The sequence below is a fragment of the Lasioglossum baleicum genome, unplaced genomic scaffold (genome assembly GCF_051020765.1).
Source record: "Lasioglossum baleicum unplaced genomic scaffold, iyLasBale1 scaffold0057, whole genome shotgun sequence".
NCBI classification, from domain to species: Eukaryota; Metazoa; Arthropoda; class Insecta; order Hymenoptera; family Halictidae; genus Lasioglossum; species Lasioglossum baleicum.
The window spans coordinates 956,275-967,500 of NW_027469117.1; positions in this window are offsets into that span (position 1 = coordinate 956,275).

An 11,226-nucleotide genomic window follows, 5' to 3' on the forward strand; every position below is an offset into this window, starting at 1 on the left:
CTCGGGGAGAAAAATTTACTCTTGGCGGTTGGACTTAGAAAAATTTCGCTCGAGCTCCTTCGCACGGCGATCCGACGCGCCTCGGCGCGCGAACGATTCGTTCGAGCGGCCGAGCAAGCGATGCGCTCCGAACATTATTCTCAGTTTATTCGATAAATACTCATCCGAGCGCTTTCATACTTGATATTTGTCTTCAAAATGCTTTACCACACGATGATCTAATATTTATAATTGTCCGAGTAAGCCGGAAAGATAAGTTTACTCTTGGCGGTCGGAGCAATATTTCACAAAAACTGGAGCAATACGCGTCCGAGAGCATTGAAACTCGAGAAATATTGATGACAAGCGGTATCGTGCGTGGATATAACGATTAAAGTCGTGCGGGAGCTCGGGGAGAAAAGTTTACTCTTGGCGGTTGGACTTAGAAAAATTTCGCTCGAGCTCCTTCGCACGGCGATCCGACGCGCCTCGGCGCGCGAACGATTCGTTCGAGCGGCCGAGCAAGCGATGCGCTCCGAACATTATTCTCAGTTTATTCGATAAATACTCATCCGAGCGCTTTCATACTTGATATTTGTTTTCATTATGCTTTACCACACGATGATCTAATATTTATAATTGTCCGAGTAAGCCGGAAAGATAAGTTTACTCTTGGCGGTCGGAGCAATATTTCACAAAAACTGGAGCAATACGCGTCCGAGAGCTTTGAAACTCGAGAAATATTGATGACAAGCGGTATCGTGCGTGGATATAACGATTAAAGTCGTGCGGGAGCTCGGAGAGAAAAGTTTACTCTTGGCGGTTGGACTTAGAAAAATTTCGCTCGAGCTCCTTCGCAGGGCGATCCGACGCGCCTCGGCGCGCGAACGATTCGTTCGAGCGGCCGAGCAAGCGATGCGCTCCGAACATTATTCTCAGTTTATTCGATAAATACTCATCCGAGCGCTTTCATACTTGATATTTGTCTTCGAAATGCTTTACCACACGATGATCTAATATTTATAATTGTCCGAGTAAGCCGGAAAGATAAGTTTACTCTTGGCGGTCGGAGCAATATTTCTCAAAAACTCGAGCAATACGCGTCCGAGAGCTTTGAAACTCGAGAAATATTGATGACAAGCGGTATCGTGCGTGGATATAACGATTAAAGTCGTGCGGGAGCTCGGAGAGAAAAGTTTACTCTTGGCGGTTGGACTTAGAAAAATTTCGCTCGAGCTCCTTCGCACGGCGATCCGACGCGCCTCGGCGCGCGAACGATTCGTTCGAGCGGCCGAGCAAGCGATGCGCTCCGAACATTATTCTCAGTTTATTCGATAAATACTCAGCCGAGCGCTTTCATACTTGATATTTGTCTTCGAAATGCTTTACCACACGATGATCTAATATTTATAATTGTCCGAGTAAGCCGGAAAGATAAGTTTACTCTTGGCGGTCGGAGCAATATTTCACAAAAACTGGAGCAATACGCGTCCGAGAGCTTTGAAACTCGAGAAATATTGATGACAAGCGGTATCGTGCGTGGATATAACGATTAAACTCGTGCGAGAGCTCGGGGAGAAAAGTTTACTCTTGGCGGTTGGACTTAGAAAAATTTCGCTCGAGCTCCTTCGCACGGCGATCCGACGCGCCTCGGCGCGCGAACGATTCGTTCGAGCGGCCGAGCAAGCGATGCGCTCCGAACATTATTCTCAGTTTATTCGATAAATACTCATCCGAGCGCTTTCATACTTGATATTTGTCTTCGAAATGCTTTACCACACGATGATCTAATATTTATAACGGTCTGGGAACGCTAGGAAGAAAGTTTACTCTTGGCGGTTGGACTTAGAAAAATTTCGCTCGGTCGGAGTTGCTCGCAATGCGCCCGGAACATTATTCTGAGTTTATTCGATAAATATTCATCCTAAAGCTTTGATACTTGATATTTATTGTTAGAATGCGTTATTATACAATGATCTAATATTTATAATGGTCTGGGAACGCTAGGAAAAAAGTTTACTCTTGGCGGTTGGACTTAGAAAAATTTCGCTCGGTCGGAGTTGCTCGCAATGCGCCCGGAACATTATTCTGAGTTTATTCGATAAATATTCATCCTAAAGCTTTGATACTTGATATTTATTGTTAGAATGCGTTATTATACAATGATCTAATATTTATAATGGTCTGGGAACGCTAGGAAAAAAGTTTACTCTTGGCGGTTGGACTTAGAAAAATTTCGCTCGGTCGGAGTTGCTCGCAATGCGCCCGGAACATTATTCTGAGTTTATTCGATAAATATTCATCCTAAAGCTTTGATACTTGATATTTATTGTTAGAATGCGTTATTATACAATGATCTAATATTTATAATGGTCTGGGAACGCTAGGAAAAAAGTTTACTCTTGGCGGTTGGACTTAGAAAAATTTCGCTCGGTCGGAGTTGCTCGCAATGCGCCCGGAACATTATTCTGAGTTTATTCGATAAATATTCATCCTAAAGCTTTGATACTTGATATTTATTGTTAGAATGCGTTATTATACAATGATCTAATATTTATAATGGTCTGGGAACGCTAGGAAAAAAGTTTACTCTTGGCGGTTGGACTTAGAAAAATTTCGCTCGGTCGGAGTTGCTCGCAATGCGCCCGGAACATTATTCTGAGTTTATTCGATAAATATTCATCCTAAAGCTTTGATACTTGATATTTATTGTTAGAATGCGTTATTATACAATGATCTAATATTTATAATGGTCTGGGAACGCTAGGAAAAAAGTTTACTCTTGGCGGTCGGAGCAATATTTCTCAAAAACTCGAGCAATACGCGTCCGAGAGCTTTGAAACTCGAGAAATATTGATGACAAGCGGTATCGTGCGTGGATATAACGATTAAAGTCGTGCGGGAGCTCGGAGAGAAAAGTTTACTCTTGGCGGTTGGACTTAGAAAAATTTCGCTCGAGCTCCTTCGCACGGCGATCCGACGCGCCTCGGCGCGCGAACGATTCGTTCGAGCGGCCGAGCAAGCGATGCGCTCCGAACATTATTCTCAGTTTATTCGATAAATACTCAGCCGAGCGCTTTCATACTTGATATTTGTCTTCGAAATGCTTTACCACACGATGATCTAATATTTATAATTGTCCGAGTAAGCCGGAAAGATAAGTTTACTCTTGGCGGTCGGAGCAATATTTCACAAAAACTGGAGCAATACGCGTCCGAGAGCTTTGAAACTCGAGAAATATTGATGACAAGCGGTATCGTGCGTGGATATAACGATTAAACTCGTGCGAGAGCTCGGGGAGAAAAGTTTACTCTTGGCGGTTGGACTTAGAAAAATTTCGCTCGAGCTCCTTCGCACGGCGATCCGACGCGCCTCGGCGCGCGAACGATTCGTTCGAGCGGCCGAGCAAGCGATGCGCTCCGAACATTATTCTCAGTTTATTCGATAAATACTCATCCGAGCGCTTTCATACTTGATATTTGTCTTCGAAATGCTTTACCACACGATGATCTAATATTTATAACGGTCTGGGAACGCTAGGAAGAAAGTTTACTCTTGGCGGTTGGACTTAGAAAAATTTCGCTCGGTCGGAGTTGCTCGCAATGCGCCCGGAACATTATTCTGAGTTTATTCGATAAATATTCATCCTAAAGCTTTGATACTTGATATTTATTGTTAGAATGCGTTATTATACAATGATCTAATATTTATAATGGTCTGGGAACGCTAGGAAAAAAGTTTACTCTTGGCGGTTGGACTTAGAAAAATTTCGCTCGGTCGGAGTTGCTCGCAATGCGCCCGGAACATTATTCTGAGTTTATTCGATAAATATTCATCCTAAAGCTTTGATACTTGATATTTATTGTTAGAATGCGTTATTATACAATGATCTAATATTTATAATGGTCTGGGAACGCTAGGAAAAAAGTTTACTCTTGGCGGTTGGACTTAGAAAAATTTCGCTCGAGCTCCTTCGCAGGGCGATCCGACGCGCCTCGGCGCGCGAACGATTCGTTCGAGCGGCCGAGCAAGCGATGCGCTCCGAACATTATTCTCAGTTTATTCGATAAATACTCATCCGAGCGCTTTCATACTTGATATTTGTCTTCGAAATGCTTTACCACACGATGATCTAATATTTATAATTGTCCGAGTAAGCCGGAAAGATAAGTTTACTCTTGGCGGTCGGAGCAATATTTCACAAAAACTGGAGCAATACGCGTCCGAGAGCATTGAAACTCGAGAAATATTGATGACAAGCGGTATCGTGCGTGGATATAACGATTAAAGTCGTGCGGGAGCTCGGGGAGAAAAATTTACTCTTGGCGGTTGGACTTAGAAAAATTTCGCTCGAGCTCCTTCGCACGGCGATCCGACGCGCCTCGGCGCGCGAACGATTCGTTCGAGCGGCCGAGCAAGCGATGCGCTCCGAACATTATTCTCAGTTTATTCGATAAATACTCATCCGAGCGCTTTCATACTTGATATTTGTCTTCAAAATGCTTTACCACACGATGATCTAATATTTATAATTGTCCGAGTAAGCCGGAAAGATAAGTTTACTCTTGGCGGTCGGAGCAATATTTCACAAAAACTGGAGCAATACGCGTCCGAGAGCATTGAAACTCGAGAAATATTGATGACAAGCGGTATCGTGCGTGGATATAACGATTAAAGTCGTGCGGGAGCTCGGGGAGAAAAGTTTACTCTTGGCGGTTGGACTTAGAAAAATTTCGCTCGAGCTCCTTCGCACGGCGATCCGACGCGCCTCGGCGCGCGAACGATTCGTTCGAGCGGCCGAGCAAGCGATGCGCTCCGAACATTATTCTCAGTTTATTCGATAAATACTCATCCGAGCGCTTTCATACTTGATATTTGTTTTCATTATGCTTTACCACACGATGATCTAATATTTATAATTGTCCGAGTAAGCCGGAAAGATAAGTTTACTCTTGGCGGTCGGAGCAATATTTCACAAAAACTGGAGCAATACGCGTCCGAGAGCTTTGAAACTCGAGAAATATTGATGACAAGCGGTATCGTGCGTGGATATAACGATTAAAGTCGTGCGGGAGCTCGGAGAGAAAAGTTTACTCTTGGCGGTTGGACTTAGAAAAATTTCGCTCGAGCTCCTTCGCAGGGCGATCCGACGCGCCTCGGCGCGCGAACGATTCGTTCGAGCGGCCGAGCAAGCGATGCGCTCCGAACATTATTCTCAGTTTATTCGATAAATACTCATCCGAGCGCTTTCATACTTGATATTTGTCTTCGAAATGCTTTACCACACGATGATCTAATATTTATAATTGTCCGAGTAAGCCGGAAAGATAAGTTTACTCTTGGCGGTCGGAGCAATATTTCTCAAAAACTCGAGCAATACGCGTCCGAGAGCTTTGAAACTCGAGAAATATTGATGACAAGCGGTATCGTGCGTGGATATAACGATTAAAGTCGTGCGGGAGCTCGGAGAGAAAAGTTTACTCTTGGCGGTTGGACTTAGAAAAATTTCGCTCGAGCTCCTTCGCACGGCGATCCGACGCGCCTCGGCGCGCGAACGATTCGTTCGAGCGGCCGAGCAAGCGATGCGCTCCGAACATTATTCTCAGTTTATTCGATAAATACTCAGCCGAGCGCTTTCATACTTGATATTTGTCTTCGAAATGCTTTACCACACGATGATCTAATATTTATAATTGTCCGAGTAAGCCGGAAAGATAAGTTTACTCTTGGCGGTCGGAGCAATATTTCACAAAAACTGGAGCAATACGCGTCCGAGAGCTTTGAAACTCGAGAAATATTGATGACAAGCGGTATCGTGCGTGGATATAACGATTAAACTCGTGCGAGAGCTCGGGGAGAAAAGTTTACTCTTGGCGGTTGGACTTAGAAAAATTTCGCTCGAGCTCCTTCGCACGGCGATCCGACGCGCCTCGGCGCGCGAACGATTCGTTCGAGCGGCCGAGCAAGCGATGCGCTCCGAACATTATTCTCAGTTTATTCGATAAATACTCATCCGAGCGCTTTCATACTTGATATTTGTCTTCGAAATGCTTTACCACACGATGATCTAATATTTATAACGGTCTGGGAACGCTAGGAAGAAAGTTTACTCTTGGCGGTTGGACTTAGAAAAATTTCGCTCGGTCGGAGTTGCTCGCAATGCGCCCGGAACATTATTCTGAGTTTATTCGATAAATATTCATCCTAAAGCTTTGATACTTGATATTTATTGTTAGAATGCGTTATTATACAATGATCTAATATTTATAATGGTCTGGGAACGCTAGGAAAAAAGTTTACTCTTGGCGGTTGGACTTAGAAAAATTTCGCTCGGTCGGAGTTGCTCGCAATGCGCCCGGAACATTATTCTGAGTTTATTCGATAAATATTCATCCTAAAGCTTTGATACTTGATATTTATTGTTAGAATGCGTTATTATACAATGATCTAATATTTATAATGGTCTGGGAACGCTAGGAAAAAAGTTTACTCTTGGCGGTTGGACTTAGAAAAATTTCGCTCGGTCGGAGTTGCTCGCAATGCGCCCGGAACATTATTCTGAGTTTATTCGATAAATATTCATCCTAAAGCTTTGATACTTGATATTTATTGTTAGAATGCGTTATTATACAATGATCTAATATTTATAATGGTCTGGGAACGCTAGGAAAAAAGTTTACTCTTGGCGGTTGGACTTAGAAAAATTTCGCTCGGTCGGAGTTGCTCGCAATGCGCCCGGAACATTATTCTGAGTTTATTCGATAAATATTCATCCTAAAGCTTTGATACTTGATATTTATTGTTAGAATGCGTTATTATACAATGATCTAATATTTATAATGGTCTGGGAACGCTAGGAAAAAAGTTTACTCTTGGCGGTTGGACTTAGAAAAATTTCGCTCGGTCGGAGTTGCTCGCAATGCGCCCGGAACATTATTCTGAGTTTATTCGATAAATATTCATCCTAAAGCTTTGATACTTGATATTTATTGTTAGAATGCGTTATTATACAATGATCTAATATTTATAATGGTCTGGGAACGCTAGGAAAAAAGTTTACTCTTGGCGGTCGGAGCAATATTTCTCAAAAACTCGAGCAATACGCGTCCGAGAGCTTTGAAACTCGAGAAATATTGATGACAAGCGGTATCGTGCGTGGATATAACGATTAAAGTCGTGCGGGAGCTCGGAGAGAAAAGTTTACTCTTGGCGGTTGGACTTAGAAAAATTTCGCTCGAGCTCCTTCGCACGGCGATCCGACGCGCCTCGGCGCGCGAACGATTCGTTCGAGCGGCCGAGCAAGCGATGCGCTCCGAACATTATTCTCAGTTTATTCGATAAATACTCAGCCGAGCGCTTTCATACTTGATATTTGTCTTCGAAATGCTTTACCACACGATGATCTAATATTTATAATTGTCCGAGTAAGCCGGAAAGATAAGTTTACTCTTGGCGGTCGGAGCAATATTTCACAAAAACTGGAGCAATACGCGTCCGAGAGCTTTGAAACTCGAGAAATATTGATGACAAGCGGTATCGTGCGTGGATATAACGATTAAACTCGTGCGAGAGCTCGGGGAGAAAAGTTTACTCTTGGCGGTTGGACTTAGAAAAATTTCGCTCGAGCTCCTTCGCACGGCGATCCGACGCGCCTCGGCGCGCGAACGATTCGTTCGAGCGGCCGAGCAAGCGATGCGCTCCGAACATTATTCTCAGTTTATTCGATAAATACTCATCCGAGCGCTTTCATACTTGATATTTGTCTTCGAAATGCTTTACCACACGATGATCTAATATTTATAACGGTCTGGGAACGCTAGGAAGAAAGTTTACTCTTGGCGGTTGGACTTAGAAAAATTTCGCTCGGTCGGAGTTGCTCGCAATGCGCCCGGAACATTATTCTGAGTTTATTCGATAAATATTCATCCTAAAGCTTTGATACTTGATATTTATTGTTAGAATGCGTTATTATACAATGATCTAATATTTATAATGGTCTGGGAACGCTAGGAAAAAAGTTTACTCTTGGCGGTTGGACTTAGAAAAATTTCGCTCGGTCGGAGTTGCTCGCAATGCGCCCGGAACATTATTCTGAGTTTATTCGATAAATATTCATCCTAAAGCTTTGATACTTGATATTTATTGTTAGAATGCGTTATTATACAATGATCTAATATTTATAATGGTCTGGGAACGCTAGGAAAAAAGTTTACTCTTGGCGGTTGGACTTAGAAAAATTTCGCTCGGTCGGAGTTGCTCGCAATGCGCCCGGAACATTATTCTGAGTTTATTCGATAAATATTCATCCTAAAGCTTTGATACTTGATATTTATTGTTAGAATGCGTTATTATACAATGATCTAATATTTATAATGGTCTGGGAACGCTAGGAAAAAAGTTTACTCTTGGCGGTTGGACTTAGAAAAATTTCGCTCGGTCGGAGTTGCTCGCAATGCGCCCGGAACATTATTCTGAGTTTATTCGATAAATATTCATCCTAAAGCTTTGATACTTGATATTTATTGTTAGAATGCGTTATTATACAATGATCTAATATTTATAATGGTCTGGGAACGCTAGGAAAAAAGTTTACTCTTGGCGGTTGGACTTAGAAAAATTTCGCTCGGTCGGAGTTGCTCGCAATGCGCCCGGAACATTATTCTGAGTTTATTCGATAAATATTCATCCTAAAGCTTTGATACTTGATATTTATTGTTAGAATGCGTTATTATACAATGATCTAATATTTATAATGGTCTGGGAACGCTAGGAAAAAAGTTTACTCTTGGCGGTTGGACTTAGAAAAATTTCGCTCGGTCGGAGTTGCTCGCAATGCGCCCGGAACATTATTCTGAGTTTATTCGATAAATATTCATCCTAAAGCTTTGATACTTGATATTTATTGTTAGAATGCGTTATTATACAATGATCTAATATTTATAATGGTCTGGGAACGCTAGGAAAAAAGTTTACTCTTGGCGGTTGGACTTAGAAAAATTTCGCTCGGTCGGAGTTGCTCGCAATGCGCCCGGAACATTATTCTGAGTTTATTCGATAAATATTCATCCTAAAGCTTTGATACTTGATATTTATTGTTAGAATGCGTTATTATACAATGATCTAATATTTATAATGGTCTGGGAACGCTAGGAAAAAAGTTTACTCTTGGCGGTTGGACTTAGAAAAATTTCGCTCGGTCGGAGTTGCTCGCAATGCGCCCGGAACATTATTCTGAGTTTATTCGATAAATATTCATCCTAGAGCTTTGATACTTGATATTTATTGTTAGAATGCGTTATTATACAATGATCTAATATTTATAATGGTCTGGGAACGCTAGGAAAAAAGTTTACTCTTGGCGGTTGGACTTAGAAAAATTTCGCTTCGGTCGGAGTTGCTCGCAATGCGCCCGGAACATTATTCTGAGTTTATTCGATAAATATTCATCCTAGAGCTTTGATACTTGATATTTATTGTTAGAATGCGTTATTATACAATGATCTAATATTTATAATGGTCTGGGAACGCTAGGAAAAAAGTTTACTCTTGGCGGTTGGACTTAGAAAAATTTCACTTCGGTCGGAGTTGCACGCAATGCGCCCGGAACATTATTCTGAGTTTATTCGATAAATATTCATCCTAGAGCTTTGATACTTGATATTTATTGTTAGAATGCTTTATTATACAATGATCTAATATTTATAATGGTCTGGGAACGCTAGGAAAAAAGTTTACTCTTGGCGGTTGGACTTAGAAAAATTTCGCTCGGTCGGAGTTGCTCGCAATGCGCCCGGAACATTATTCTGAGTTTATTCGATAAATATTCATCCTAGAGCTTTGATACTTGATATTTATTGTTAGAATGCGTTATTATACAATGATCTAATATTTATAATGGTCTGGGAACGCTAGGAAAAAAGTTTACTCTTGGCGGTTGGACTTAGAAAAATTTCGCTCGGTCGGAGTTGCTCGCAATGCGCCCGGAACATTATTCTGAGTTTATTCGATAAATATTCATCCTAAAGCTTTGATACTTGATATTTATTGTTAGAATGCGTTATTATACAATGATCTAATATTTATAATGGTCTGGGAACGCTAGGAAAAAAGTTTACTCTTGGCGGTTGGACTTAGAAAAATTTCGCTCGGTCGGAGTTGCTCGCAATGCGCCCGGAACATTATTCTGAGTTTATTCGATAAATATTCATCCTAGAGCTTTGATACTTGATATTTATTGTTAGAATGCGTTATTATACAATGATCTAATATTTATAATGGTCTGGGAACGCTAGGAAAAAAGTTTACTCTTGGCGGTTGGACTTAGAAAAATTTCGCTTCGGTCGGAGTTGCTCGTAATGCGCCTGGAACATTATTCTGAGTTTATTCGATAAATATTCATCCTAGAGCTTTGATACTTGATATTTATTGTTAGAATGCGTTATTATACAATGATCTAATATTTATAATGGTCTGGGAACGCTAGGAAAAAAGTTTACTCTTGGCGGTTGGACTTAGAAAAATTTCACTTCGGTCGGAGTTGCACGCAATGCGCCCGGAACATTATTCTGAGTTTATTCGATAAATATTCATCCTAGAGCTTTGATACTGGATATTTATTGTTAGAATGCTTTATTATACAATGATCTAATATTTATAATGGTCTAGATACGATAGAAAGATAAGTTTACTCTTGGCGGTTGGACTTGAAAAATGTTCAAAGTACCGAGATAGTATATGAAAAGTTGAATATTTTGTGTTAAATATCCTGGAAATATAAATATTTATTGTGTTGTACAAAAAAATTTTTCATGCAAAAATTTTTCTAAGTCCCAACAGCCCCGCCGGACGGGCTGTTGCCGCGGCGGTTTGCACCCATAAGCGCGCGTGCTATTCACCGCGCGGCGCCGGCGTCCTTGCCGGCCGTTCGGTATCCTTAAGAGACTCGACGGTTCGGCGAGTCGGGCGGTTCAGCGCGCGCTTGGGGCTATTCTACGATCTCGGTCGAGAAGCAGTTCACGGCGCCTCGAGACTTCGGTCTCGACTGTTTCGTTCCGTACTTCGTTTCGAACTTTTCTCTACACAGCATTGCCACGGGTCGGTGTCTAAGACCGAATGGCCCTTATGTGGCGAGCCTCCCATCGAGGAGGTTGGTGACTTGTATGCACTGATGTGTATACTCGTACTAACTGAGCATCAACTCTTCTATCCGAGCTAAAAGTTTGAGATAGTTATGGAAAGATGTTTGAG